Source organism: Catharus ustulatus, chromosome 3 (assembly GCF_009819885.2).
Source record: "Catharus ustulatus isolate bCatUst1 chromosome 3, bCatUst1.pri.v2, whole genome shotgun sequence".
NCBI lineage: Eukaryota > Metazoa > Chordata > Aves > Passeriformes > Turdidae > Catharus > Catharus ustulatus.
In genome coordinates, this window is record NC_046223.1 from 14,718,396 (window position 1) to 14,733,068 (window position 14,673).

At 36.0% G+C, this 14,673-nt stretch overlaps 1 protein-coding gene across 24 annotated transcripts in view; it reads left to right on the forward strand.

The window, feature by feature from the left end:
• NRXN1 (neurexin 1) overlaps window positions 1–14,673 on the forward strand; it is a 682,314-nt gene that overhangs the window by 64,004 nt on the left and 603,637 nt on the right. The window lies entirely within an intron of this gene.

The following is a 14,673-nucleotide window of genomic DNA, read 5'->3' on the forward strand; positions in this document are numbered from 1 at the left end:
CCCAAAAGAAATTGCTATTCTTTACACTATTCCCCCCACACCTTTTTTTTTTAACTTCTCCCATTGTTGTTATTTTTGTTCTACATCTTTAATGTGCATGTTATCCTTCCATTCACTAAGAAAATTATCAAATTCTAGGAGGGAATACCCCATTTACTAAGCAAGTGAGATCAGTTTTATATGTAAATTATACCAAATGAGCATTATTGCTGCACAATGACTAAACTTTCTGTGACAGCTTCAGCCTTTTCAGCTCAATCCCATAATCCCATTGCAATGTTCCTCTTGACCTGAAGTTTCCAGTGGGGCATTTATCTCACTTCAGAGAAGCATGGCTGCTGTTAGTGCTACAGAGTGAATTTCTGTTTTGCTTTGTACCACTGTTTTCTTCCAGCAAATGTGAAACACTATTCTTCAGCCACAGAGAAACTGGGACTTAGAAGAACTGTGTTGTTCCTGCACAAATCAAATCTGTATTCCACTCTTCACTGGATTTGGCTTAAACTATTTATTATTTTTTACAAAAGTTTGAAAAATAAGAAAAAAATAGTCAACATGTATATGAGATCTTTTTTTCTTTTCTAAATGCCTTTGTCTTCTTCTTAAACTCCAAAGTATATGTAGTTGAATGATGCAACTCTAAGACAAGAATTCCAATTTTAAATTAGGTTAGGGGGGTTTCAACCAGAGATTTGAACTTGTGTTATATGGGACTAAAACCAGTCTACATATATTTGAAGTAGCTCTCTTGTCTCAGTGGAGATTTACATAACCATATCTTCCATCAGAATCTGCATTTTCCCATTGCATGCTCACTCAAATCAATTTAGATGAAAAATTTATTTGACCTATTTTTACTGTCTCCAATCACCTCTAAATATGTATCTGAATATGTGTGTATGTAGGCATCCACAAATAAAACATACAAAGACAGCTTCCCTATCATAGTATCAACATCTTCTGTGTTGCTTTTGTTTCATCTTCTAAAATACAGTTTGTACAAACAGCCTTGACCTAATTTATAATGTGAAGCTTGGTGAAGTAACTACACACTAGAGATGGCACTAAGCTCATTTTAACTACAACATAAACCCAGATCTTGATAGCTTTGTGGTAACTTCCATTGCACTAAAAGCTATTGGTACGAAATGCTTCCCTGGCAGAGAGAGGGGACTGGTGAACTCATTGTGTTCCAGTGATTCACCGTGAGGTCTCAGTGGGAGTTGCAGATGATGAGTAGGAGCACAGCAGGTAAACTATGAAATTAATGGAGGAATTTAGGTCTTAGCCCAGTTGTGTAAATTAATGAAAACATTTCTGTCCAACTAAATGGATTCTAAAGAGGGTCCCATTGTATGTCATAAGAACGACTCCTGCTCAGTTTTTCTATTTCACTTATTTTTTACTAGTTCTTTAAATGTTTTGAGTATTTCAATTTTACACTTCTCATTGAAGTATTTGTTACTGAGGACAGGAAATGTCTATCATATAGGACATTGTATAAATGACATGTCCTTTTTATGTCATTTAATTGTAGTATTTAGGATACATCTTTTACAGGTTTTCTAAATCCACGCCAATGTCATTTGATGATGGATCATGATGAGGATGTAAGTGAGCAATAATATCAGTGCTGTTTAAGGGTTGTGCCAATGCCCTAACCACAAGGTGGTGTATTTTAAGAATTTGGCCCACTACAGAACTCATTAAAAATGCAGACTGAATAAAAATTTGTAGTTGTCAATACCGAATATTGAAGGGCATTCAACGTGATAAAAGAAAAACACCTGAGACCTTTATGTTTTAAAGTATTTTGGAGACAAATGGAGTGTTGGGGAGGGTGAGTTGGTTTGTTTTAATGAAAGCAAAATGAGGTGACTGCTCTCCATGTATTATAAGCATGTTTTGGGAAATGTGCTTTGATTTTTTAATTTTTTTTTCTTTTATTCTTAGAAGCAAATTATTTACAAGCATTAGATGTTCTCCACAGTAGACACTTCCAGAATAATTATTCATTTCAGAAAGCAAGAAGGCACTTGCTATAAGCTGCAGAAAACAGAATAAGAAAATGGATCATGCACTTTTTAACCTGCTATATAAAGAGTCTTTACAATTGAAAATAATTTAAATTGTGTTGCTAGTGCTTTTGTACAGTTTTTATGGCTTTATTTTGGAACAAGCTATAGTTATAGAATCACAGTTCCTTGAATTATTTCTTTTAAACAAAGGAACATACAGAAAAATCAAAATCCTATTAATTCATACTCTTTTCTCAAATTCCATGCCTTCCTATGCATTAGTTTTTTGAATCTGTTGAATTTTAAAGAGAGTTATCGTGCAGTTCAGTGTGATCTATTTCTGTTCTTTGGCTTGGTGTGACCTTCTGGAGTTTTGTGTTAGTGAAGTAAAATCTTTTTCCTGTGTTCAATGTGAAGATTGTTTCTGTTTAGGTATGACTAGTTGGACCATAGTACATAATTTATTGTTCACTATGTTGGCTGCATTCATTGCATCTATACATTCCTTACAATGTATAAGTCATTATTATTACATGAATGTTCATATTCTGATGTGGTCTATGTATTCAGAATGTACTAAAAAAAATTCTACCTTCTTCAAATATGAGTTTATCTCATCATATGGAAAGATTCTTTGTTCTGAAAATGTGATTTTAAAAAAGTATGCAAGAAATTTTTGTGCTTTGTTTGGGAGGTTTGTTAACTTGATAAAGTACTTAAGTTATATGATACAGGATACTTGATTTCATCATTATAATTCTGTAAATTGCCTAATGGCATAAATACTCTGCCGGAAAGAAATTTTAATTATAGTTTAGATGTAGGAGTTTTTCCACTTTGGGAAACTCAGAATTATTCCTCCTCTTCATGAATTAAATCTAGGAAAGCAGATGATTTGTGTGTTCATTTCAATAATGGGCTAACAATCAAACATGATTTCTGTTATTTGCCAGCATTTACCTTACAGAGCAGTCTTTTTCTTGTTGGAAAATTTGCTTAATCCTCTTATTATTAAATTTTTTCTTTAATGTGTAAGAAATACCATTTTGTATCATGCTTAAGAAGCAACCTCAAAAGAATGCAATCTAAACACATTGTAATAGATATATTTATTCATATTACTGAACTAGTAATATTTATGTCTCTTTTGTAGCTCCTTCTATAGCTGTACATTTAGCTGTTCTCATTAATTTCCTATTTGACTCAGTCCTATGAAAAGTCATTACAGTGTTCCCTACTGTCCCCCTCATTTGTACTACAGGGCAACACAGAGACAACTTTTTGTGTGGAAGAGTTTTTGTAAGAAGGTATTAGAATTAGTTCTGATAGAGATTTTTATCAGTAATAGTTTTTCACTAAAGAATCCGATATTTATTTTTATTGTCCTAACCAATTTTCCAGCTGTGAAGGAGCTAAAAGTGGAAAGATGCTTTCCCACATTTTCATTGGCAGTGTGCTACCATGCTGATATATTATGATACATGAATTACATTACAGCATGACTAAACAAAAAATAACTTTGTGTGGCCTATACTGAAGGGAATGTGGGCTTAGGAAAAAAAGGGAAGTGATTGAAGATGAGCATCAGGATACAGATCCAAGCAATTTAATTCAGAAAGGAGCAAAGGTATTAAGGAAGACTTCAAGAGCTGGCAAAAATGACATCATAGAAGGTGTCTGCTATAATCCACTTGACCAGGAAGAACAAGCAGATGAGGCCTACGGACAGATAGGAGGAGCTTCACACTCACAGACCCTGGTCCTCACAGGGAATGTCAGCCACCATGGTGTCTGCTGGGGGGACAACACGGTGGGATATAAGCAGTCAGGGAGGCTCCTGGAGGGTATTGATAACTTCCACCTCCAAATAAGAGCAGAGCCAATAAGGAGATGTAGTCTCTTGGACCAGATACACCAAAAGGAGGGCCTCATTCAGAATGTGAAGATCAGGCAACTTTGTCTGTGGTGGCCATGGTAGAGTTGAGGACTCTGAAGACACAGAGAAGAGTGAGAAGAAAGCTCACAACCATTGCCTTCAGAAGAGCTGACCTTGGTTTCTTCAAAGATCTGCTCAGAAGAGTCTCATTGGATAAGGCCCTGGAGAAAAAAGGGTTCAAGAAAGCAGGTTAATATTTATGGATCACCTCCACACAAGGAAGAAAAAAAAAAAAAAAAAAAAGAAAAGAAAGCCTACAAAGGGTGGAAGCAAGGACAAGTACATCTGGAATACAGAAGCACTGTCTGTCTGAGTACTCAAGAGTGAAGTGAAGAAAGCCAAAGCCCAAATGGAATTTCAGCTGTCCAGGGATGTCAAACACAACAAGAAGGGCTACTATAAGTACATTACTGACAAAAAGACCAGGGAAAAATGTGGATCCATTAGCCATAAGACAGGGGTCAGGGTGACACAGGACACAAAATAGAATGAGGTCTTGAATGCCTTTTTTGCCTCAGCCTTTACTAGCAGAATCAATCTTCCGGAATCCTTGGTGGAAGAGGATCATGTCAGAGAATACTTAGGCATATGTAAGGACTTACATATGTAAGTCCATGTCACTTGATGGGATACAACCATATATGTTGAGGGAACTGTCACCTATCATTGTGACTCTAGATAGTCTTTGATTAATCATGACTGCTGAGAGAAGTTCCCAAAGAGGGAAGAGTGCAAATTTAATTTCCATCTTCAAGAAGGGCAAGAAGAAGGACCACGGAGCTGATAAGGGTCACTGAGTCTTAAGTCTCTTAAGAGTCTGAGAAGAAACTGGAGCAGCTAATCCTGGAAACCATTTCCAGGTGCACTAAGGATGAGAAATCATCAGGGGTAGTCAGCATGGCTTCACCAAGGGTAAGTCATGCTTGACTAACTTCATAAACTTCTGTGATAGTTTGACTGATGTGGTAGATGAGAGCAGAACACTGAGTGTTGTCTGCCTGGACTTCAGTGAAAACTTTGACACTGTCACCCATAAGACTCCCGTAGGGACAGCATAGCTTACCCAGAGAGATGGTGGAGTTTCCAACACAGGATATATTCCAGAGCTGTCTGAGCACAACCCTGGGCCATCAGCTCCAGGTGACCCAGCATTCACAGGGAGATTGGACCACATGACCTCCAGAGGTCTTTTCTACCTTAATCATCGTGTGATTCTGTGATTCTCTGCTACTGATTAACTCTTAGGAAGAGAACTAGCTGTTTTGGGTTAATTTCTATAAGCTCCAAATATGAGACTATTTTGAAATATTTACTGCTATCTACTACCACTATAAATTTTATTTATGCAGTTCTGAGATAGGAACAGCCATTGATGACAAGTCAGTGCAGCTCACCCTAACACCATGGGTTTACAAAAGCACATGACGTACAATTTCTCCTTCTCAGAGCCACCTTTTTCACCTACTAAACTAATGCCTGAACATTTGTTACATCATTTAGGAGTGTTACAAAACTTAAAATATATAACCTCATGCCAAGAAAATAACGGTTTAACCAATTTATATTAAAGTGATTGATGAAACCCGAGAATATTTCTGAAGCACCTCACTGGTTGCAATGTGTGTAAGTACTTTGGACACATGGAAGCTCAATCTAGGCATTCACATTGCCACAAAAAACCAAAAAAAACAACTGCAACAAAAAAATTTTTGCAATTTCTGTAAAATCTGTAGAAGAAAGAAGAAATGTATCATTTCTCACTTTAGCTAAGGATGACCAGATTTTAACTGAAGAAATGTTGATTTTTTTTTTAAATTGTAAAACTTCTTGTAATTGTCATTATCTATAACTAATTAATCAGAATAAAATTCAGCATTAGGATTGAAATGATTGTAGACTAGTAAAGGAGAAAATTAAGTTCGTTTAAAAAAAAAAAAAAAGAAGATATCTATTTTGTTCACTTGCAGTCACAGATAGCTATGATTAAATTTTAATTTGATGTCAAATTAAGGACTCGGTTACAGTATGCTGACTTCCAGAGAACAGCTCTACTCACTTCAGAGGAAACTCCCATATAAATGAGAAGGCTTTTTCTGTGTCATTCTAATGTCTTCCAAAGGCAGCTTCAGCTCAGTTCACATTCACAAAATAAATCTCCGTAGTAGCCAAGAAAATTTCATGATGGCTAGCTAAAGAACTATATAATAAAATGATTTTGGATATTGGTACTCTGTTTTTAATTGTATACAGTGTGTTGTCTACATTTTTAGCTGCTAACTCCCAAGAACACTCCATATCAAATTGTCTTTAGCCACCTGTGTCAAAGTCATGGCATCCAGATAGGACATAAACATTTATCTCTTTTTTTTAATATAAAGACAGTGTATCAATACAAAAATATGGCTGGCTTTTCTGGCTATCCTGCTAATTTTGATTTGTACCAATCCAGGAAGGCATAAATATCCAACTACAAAATCAGGGCCTGAGTGACTATCTCAAAGATAGGCAAAATGTGCAGTCATGTGTCTTCACTCTTTAGTAAGTTCTATACAGGGGAAATGAATGCTGTATTTGCACAGTTGAGACTGTGTAAGTGTAGATAGCTGCCAGTTCACCATACAATAAAAAACAGCACAAAAGTTTTAGGAAGTATTGTGTAAAAATAATATCCCTCTCATGGACAAAACCCACAACCTCTCCTCCTTCGAGTGTCCTGTTCATGCTATCCAGTGGATCATTGCCTCTGTAAAGCTGCCATCCAGTTGGAAAATTGCTTCTGCCATTCAATCACTGCACAGCATTTTTACTCTCTGTCAGCTCAGTTAATCCTATTCTATTAATGGGTCTAAGAGAACAGTTTTGCTGAAAGGATGATTGGAGAGGGATTTGATTTCTTCTGATAGTAACTGGACCTGATTTTGCAGCCTCTTGGATAGCCATAATTGACTATCCAAGAGGACAAATTGACAAAGCACAGTACAACAAGGAAGTGTTGGGCATATTTTTACTCTCACATACATCAAAACAGGCATGAATAATCAAAAAAAATCTTTACTCCTCATGTCACAGCTGTTTATTAAAGAATTTGTTGAAACAAGATGCATTATGAATGTCTCAAATTAATGCTAAAGCGGGTATTCTTGAAATACAAGTGTCTGTGTCACTCCACATCATTTTCATAGAACATTGCTCTCTGCTAACCAGAAGAGTTAATTTTGTATGAAAGGTTTTGATAGAAATAGCCTGAAAATATATTTTCAGGCAATGTACCCAGCAGGGCAAAACTAAACTAAATCCGAAGGAATAAAAATAATGCCAGGAAGAAAAGAGGAGTTGTAAAGTGGACTATATACAGTCAGTTTGTAGTTCTAGTCAGTCTATCCATGCTACTGTGATAGGAAATTAGACCTCTAGAGATTACAGGGAAGAAGTCCTAATGCAGAAGCAAGGTAAAATGTGCAAATCCCAGAGATTTTCAGTGGAAATTGAATTTTTCACATCCACAGAGATAGTTCCAGAGGATAAATGGGAAAAGAGCAGCTCTTAAAGAAATTAAAATACTGGGGAAGTAATGGGGTTATTTGATTCACCCTCACATATAGAAATGATTTATTGTTTTTTTCATTACCTCTATTAATATGATTAAATTCAATTATTAAAAAAAAAAAAAAAAAAGCTTCCTGGTTGTAGTTACTACAGCCATGACAGAGATTCAGGAATGCTTGTCCCAGTGACTGATGAAAATTTCTTTAAAGAATTGATGTATTGTAGGCAGATCATAAGTGTAGTAAATATGAGAGTAACAAGATCCATTTTGGAGGGAAAAAAAATAATTTAATGGGGTGAGAAAATATGGCCAAAGTAAAATTGCTTGGGATTGCAAAATAATTAAAATCAGTCATTTTTATATATACATGATCTCCCCACTGAGACTGTAGAAGTCAGCATGGTAAAAACTACTAACAGAAGAGAACAAGTAACTTCCCAAAATTGTCCATTTCAGGGAGCGGTTGAGAAAAAGGAGATGAAAGTATCAAAGATGTGCTTATTTGTCAACTCTAGTGGAGTTGACACAAGGACACAAAATCCCATTTAAATGTGCAATATTTAAAAATATGTAGCAAGAAAATCATCACAGATTAATAGCATTAAACTAAAACAATGTTGAATGTCTTCATGTTTGATACACTTATGATAAGAAGCATTAGAAAACTGATACATCTGCCCAGGAATGAAATAGCACCAAAAAAAGTGTTGCCTCAGAAAGAGTAGTGATTTAATAATGTCCTGATTTTTATTCTGATTCTCATCTATTTCTCAGATACCTGGAGAAGGTATTAAAAAATGTAACAGGTGTTAGAAGTAAATTGTGAATGGAGATATTGTCCTGTTGTAAACCATAGGAAAAATAGGTATTTGTCTGAATTGGTTTTTTCCACCCATTATAATTGAATTCTTCATGGGAAATATTTATCAGTGAAGTCTCTTTGTAAAGGATGCAGAGATTGGTTCTGAGAAAACAATTTATTTTGACACTTTTCTGTTTAACAGGATGCCAAAGTATTTTCTGCTGTTTATGCTTGATTTCTGTTTAACTAGAGAAAAGTCATAGATTCATAGGAGTTCTGTCCAGCATGTACCACTATGAAAATATTAACCTGACCTCCTAAATGTTAAAAGGCAGAATCTCCTCCAGTGATTCCTAAAATGCAACCCAAAAAACAATGATTGATATACAGTCTCTGTTAGAGAAAGTCTCTGAAGATTTCAGGGAAGAATTTCCTAGAATTGATAATGCTTACTTTATTGAATATTTTTGTCTTCTTTTCAGTTTGAACTTTTCTGACTCTTGGTCACAGTCTTTGTCTGGTTGAAAGGACTTCTATCCTAAACTATCAGGAACTTTTGACAGTTATAGGCTGGGTTCAGACACCTCTTTATCTTGTCTTGGATATATTCAACAGATTGAGCATCTTAGGGCTTTCTTTGAAAGAAATGGTTGCTGAGTTTTCTTAGGGTTTTAATAACATGAATGACTGTGGAGAAAGTTTTCTCCTGAAACCTCTCTTTATTTTTTACTTCATTTAAAATATATGACCACTGGAAATAAATATGGTAATGGTTTTAGTTATGCCACAAAAATAATGCCATTTTCTATTTCATTATTTCTTTGCTTGTGCACTCAAAACTTGTACTGTCCTGTCACAGTGAGGTGGCTGTGACAAACCTCTAGGGTTCCCTGACTTCAGGGTGAGGGTGGTGAAAATAAAGGACCGGGAATGCTGGAGTTGCCTGCAAAAGAAACACTTTAATGTAAAACAAAACAGGGATGGTGCCCAGAAATTGTGTGCAGTACAGGGTCGAACTCCAAAGACCAAGAAATGGAGTATGCCCAGCAATATATAATGTAGGTCTGGGGGAGGCTCTGAGGGTAAGAGTCCAATCACAAACTGGGATTAGGAATATTCAAAACAATGCAGCAAATAACAACCAATCAGGGGAGAGAACTGGGACTACCTCAAAAGACTTCTGGGAGGAAATCTCAGGCTCACCCTGACTTAGATAATTGCTTCCCAGGGCTTGAAGTTAATGCCTGGTTTGTTAGGGGTGAAGTCCAGCTGATTCAGAGTCCCAGTCAGGCTGACTCCCACACTACCCCTCTTACTTGCTGCTTCACACTTGGAGTTCATCTATAGTAGCTTAATTTAAATGATCTTGTTATTTCATTTTCAAAGCACTTGGGACACTGTCCAGCAAAGATGGCCTCACTTAGAATAAATTAATTTATGGATGTTACTAGTGTTTACAGAAACATACTGAATTTTTGCTGATGGCTTTGTCTTGTAAAAAGCTGATTAAAAAAAATAATCTAATTGTCCCCTAATGATCTTCATTTGGCAGAAAGCCTTGTCCTTATTTTCAGTCAAGGCAGTCCATTAGTCAGGATCTCACCTTTCTCCCAAGTCCTGAAGAGGGCAATCCAGAAAAGAAGGGATCCTCAAAGAGATGTAGGTAGACAATGAAACTAAAACAGCCCCAAACTCCAGTTATTCTGAAATTTTTCCTTTGCACCCAAAAAATATCAATAAAGTCCCTGTAATATGTCTACCAACTGCACTGGAAAGTCCTCTGAATGGGTCTGTCCAAAGCTGTGTGGAGACTAAGAGGGGCTGTGCATTGATTTCAGACCTAATGGAGCCATGTGGAAATGGAGGAACACCTGAGCCCACTTGCCTAGATTTTGGTGGATTTCTTTATTTGCTTTAAGAATCCCAACAGGATTGGGAAATGCTGTTTCCCTGTTTACTCAGTACTTAAGAAGGCTGTAACAAAATTAGAGTACTGTACTAGGTCTCTTTATAATTAATTTCTGATTATTCATAATTACAGTAAATAATGTCAATCAATATGTGCAGTACATTTTTCAAAGGTACATTTTAGAAAAAATACAAATAATCCTAATGGAATTTTTCAGATACACAGGACTTCAGAATCAATGCTCATGACCATGGATATTCAATTTATTCCTTTAGTTCATCGTTATTGACTACATGACTGTTCATGCTTTATAACATAATTCATAGCATAGTTCATATTTCCACATCCTTTCCAAATATTTTGTTTTGAACCCTATATCAATAAAACCTATTTCTCTACCAATTTGAGAAATGGACAGGACAGGCTAAATTACACTATCCAAGAAATGGTGGGAGCAGTTCCGCACATAAAGCTGCTCCCTGAAATGATATTTCCAAGTACAGGATTTTTTTGGTAGATAAATTTAGAGAGAAGTATAATTATGCATTATTTTTTGAGAAAAACAAAATATTGTATCTTAAACTTCTAGCCATCGATTTTGTTGCAAGACACCTTCATAGTAAAGCTTTATTTCATGCTACTTCACCACTTGCCATACTTCTGAATCCCTTTTGAAATTTCATAAAATATGTCTGCAGTATGTTAGATCCTTCCTTCCTGGAATTTGATTGTGAACTAAATTGTCATGAGAAAAAGAAAAAGCACTATAAAAATCCCTCTGCTAATATGCTATTTCTTGTAGTGTTGTTTCTGTTTTTGTAATTTCTTCTGTTTGTCATGAAAATACAGTTCTTACATAATTGTGTGGCTAAGGTGTAAATTCTCTAACAGATGAACAAAATGTAATAGCAGAAATAACCACTAAACATAGAAAGAGTCATGTTTTGGTTTTGGTTTTTTTTAAGTCAAGGTTTCCATGAGGACTCACTGAATATTTAAACAATTCTTTAATTAGTAAAAAAGGTGCTGTAAAATTATGATTCCCATTTTCATATCACTAAATCACAGTGATACACTAAAATAATTAGAATTAGTTGTTCTTTTTCTGCAAAAAAAAAAAAAGAAAATACAGTGGAGAATCTGCTCTCAGTTCAGTAGGGGCAGACTGAGCCAATTCATCTGAGGATAATAAGCCAGATTCACAGCCTGCGTAAGTTGTAAAGTTCCTCTGATTTCAACTGTGTCACACCAGATTTAAATCAATTCAGTGTTTGGCTCAATATGCACAGTCAACAGATTACACACATAGCACTGAGAGCAGACTTTGGCTGGAGGTTGCGAACGCAGAAAGTAACAGGGCAGTTAATTTTTTTTGGTCATGGGCATGGGAGAACATCTTGGAAATAAGCATTTTCTGTGGATAAGAACTCTCTAGTTCTTCAAGTGAGGAGCTTGGTGCAATGTGAAAAACAGGAAAATCCCCACATCTCTTTGAAGTCGGAATGCTGAAGAGAAAGTCACCCATTTTCAGAGTAAAAAGCCCTTGGTACACTCAGCTGGTGTAGAAAAGGAAAGAGCTGCTCTGTGCCACTGCCTGCAGCATTTGGAGTTGGCATTTTGGGCCCTGAAGACCTTGGGTTCCACTGCTGTCAACAGACCTACTCAGTAGAATTTAAGGTCCCTCAGAGTGGATGGATAGAAATGTGGGTAAATTCTGTGCATGGCTGAATCATCAGCAGCTACAGAAATGTGTAGTATGGCTCTACTGTCCTCCAGGTACAGAAATTTTACAACAATGCAAATCTAATGACATAAATGCAGTTACTCCTGATTTAAATAAGGAAAATTTTGTTCCCTCTGAACTTCAACTTTATAGTATTCGTGGCTTTCGATGCTCTTTATTTCTTCTTTTTGTTGTTTTTTTTTTCTTTTTGGTTTTATTTTGTTTTAGGAGTGGCTGGAGTATGCAAAATGAATAAAAAGCAAAGCTAGAATTTGGGCTTTCTGGCTTCTTAGATTCTGCTTAGGAGAATATGCCATGCCTAGAAAATGGGAATCAAGAAAGCTAAGTGAAGTGTTAGTGATATGTAAATATATCAGCCATCACAAACAAACTACCTTAATTAAAGTGCTCAGTGCTAGTCTAATGTAAAAGCCTTGCAAAGTACCACAAAGAAGCTGAACTACTTTTTTTTTCTTAGATTGCAAAACTGTTTAGGATGGTTTAACTTACCATGACTAAAACCTGGAGAGGAATGAATTTTCATTGTTGTTTACTAGTGCATAGGGGTTTGGCTATATGCACTGTTTAATTCACAGAATGGGAATTCAACTTTTTCCATTTTATTTAACTCAAAATTTTTTGACAGCTTAACTTGCCATTACTAAAAGTTTAATCAAGCAGACATTTAGGGGAAGTTGCTCATCTAGTATAAATCCTTCTGGTGAAAGTCATCAAAAAAGGCATCCTGATTATTGCTAAGAGGAGGCCTCATGGTATAAAACAGGATATACTAAACCCTGCAGCCAGATAAGTTTAACCATCTAATCTTACCTATGATGTCATTTTCAGAACCCTTTTCTTTGACTGATATAATGAAGAACTGAATTGGTCTGTCAGCAAGTTCATATTCTGGTTTTAAAAAATCATGTTAAACTAAACATGACCACCAAAAAGAACACCATGACCATGTTGGTATTGCAATACACCAACACTGATAACCAGAAAGATGAAAGACCCTGAAGTTACAAAACAATTGAAATAACTAATTTATTTTTCACTGAGTTTGGGTGGGGATTTTTTAGTTAAAGAAGGGAAATTACTGTATGCAGTTAACAGTAGAAGGCTCTTCCAGAAAACTCTTGCTAAGAGAATCTCCAAATATCACTCCTATTTACACTGTTTATAGAGCATAATATCTTTATCTTGTGAAACTGGGTGTTCTTCATCATCTCAATGAATTTTATTCTATTTCTTGATGTAGAGAATGTGAATGGAAAATGCAAATTATAATGTCTAACTGTACAACTAAACCCTTAAATCTTTATTATTCATCATTTATCGCTATTATTTTTAAAGTGATAAACTTTTCAAATTATTTGTTGGAATACTGTCAAGTTTTGATGACCTTTGTCATTGTTTTGTGGCATTAACTTATAGAGGCTTTTTACTATGATAAGTGGCACATTCTGTGAGGAAATGACTGTGCTTAAAAAAATATTAAGCCCCATTCTGTGTAACTTGTTTTCTTATTTTTTTATTGCGTTACAATATATCAAAATTACTTTAGTTTCATGGTCACATGAAAAGGCACTATTCCTGTGGGATGACTCCATGAGAAATGAGCAATAATGGCAGAATGGGCCTTCAATTTACACTGGCTTCTGCGTGCTCCCTCCCCAGGAAGAGCTGGTGGAGATGACATACACTGCAGCAAGAGATCTCCCAGGCAGTCAGGCTGCTGTGTTATCATCCTTCCCCATCTCTTTGTTGGCTCCACACCGTCCATCTCCTTGACTTCTGTGATGGTTTTCCTTTGTTATTTTACCTTTCCCATTTTCTCTCTCCTATTCCCTCCTCAGTCATGATCATAATGGGTAGCGGAGAAATACTCCCTCAAAATCACCTTCCCAGTGGATTAGCTGAGAACTACAGACACTAACATGAGTTTTAGGACACTGAGCCTGTTTCTCAGCTTTAAATTCTGCCCACTTAACTGAAGCTCAATTCTTAGTGCCCTTTTGTTTTGTAAGCTTTGGGGGAACATTCTTTCCTGTGTCCCATATTGATGTTGGGTTGGGTATAAACAATGGTAAACACTGTTGCTTGCTGATAGCAGCCTTTCCTTAGGCAAAATGCCTTTTGATCTAATTGGGGGGCAGAACCTGTCCTTGACACTGCCGTGGCCTTTATTGGCTGATTGATTTTTTTACAATGTGCAAGTTACTGATGCTGATCAATTCTGTAGGACATGATCCAACAGTTCTGAGTATTCCACCCAGTTTATTTTACCCCATGACCAGAGTGCCTCTGTAATGACTGCAGGATCAGCCATGCTGCCTGTGGTAACATCTTCACAGCATATTCAAGTATTTAAGTTATCAGAAGTTTAAAATCATTTACCTTATCATCCAGGAAAATTCAGAATGGGAAAGTAGAACCAAATGAATTTAGAATCTCTGTAACAAATGACTGGTGGTTTTAAAATATATAGTTACAAAAGTCTTACAAGAAACCCTCTGATTAATAACTAACAGTAATAATAGTTGCATGTACAAAGAGCTGCACTAAATCCTGTACAATATTTGCACTTTGGCAAGAGTAATTTGTTTCATATCACATACATTTTGTTAAGTAAAGGAAACACTGCTTCCCTGGTGCTTTTGTTTTTCCCTCTGGATTGTAGCAATGGAGCACTTGCATGTTGTATTTGATGCCTTGCATGATAAAGACATGCAATG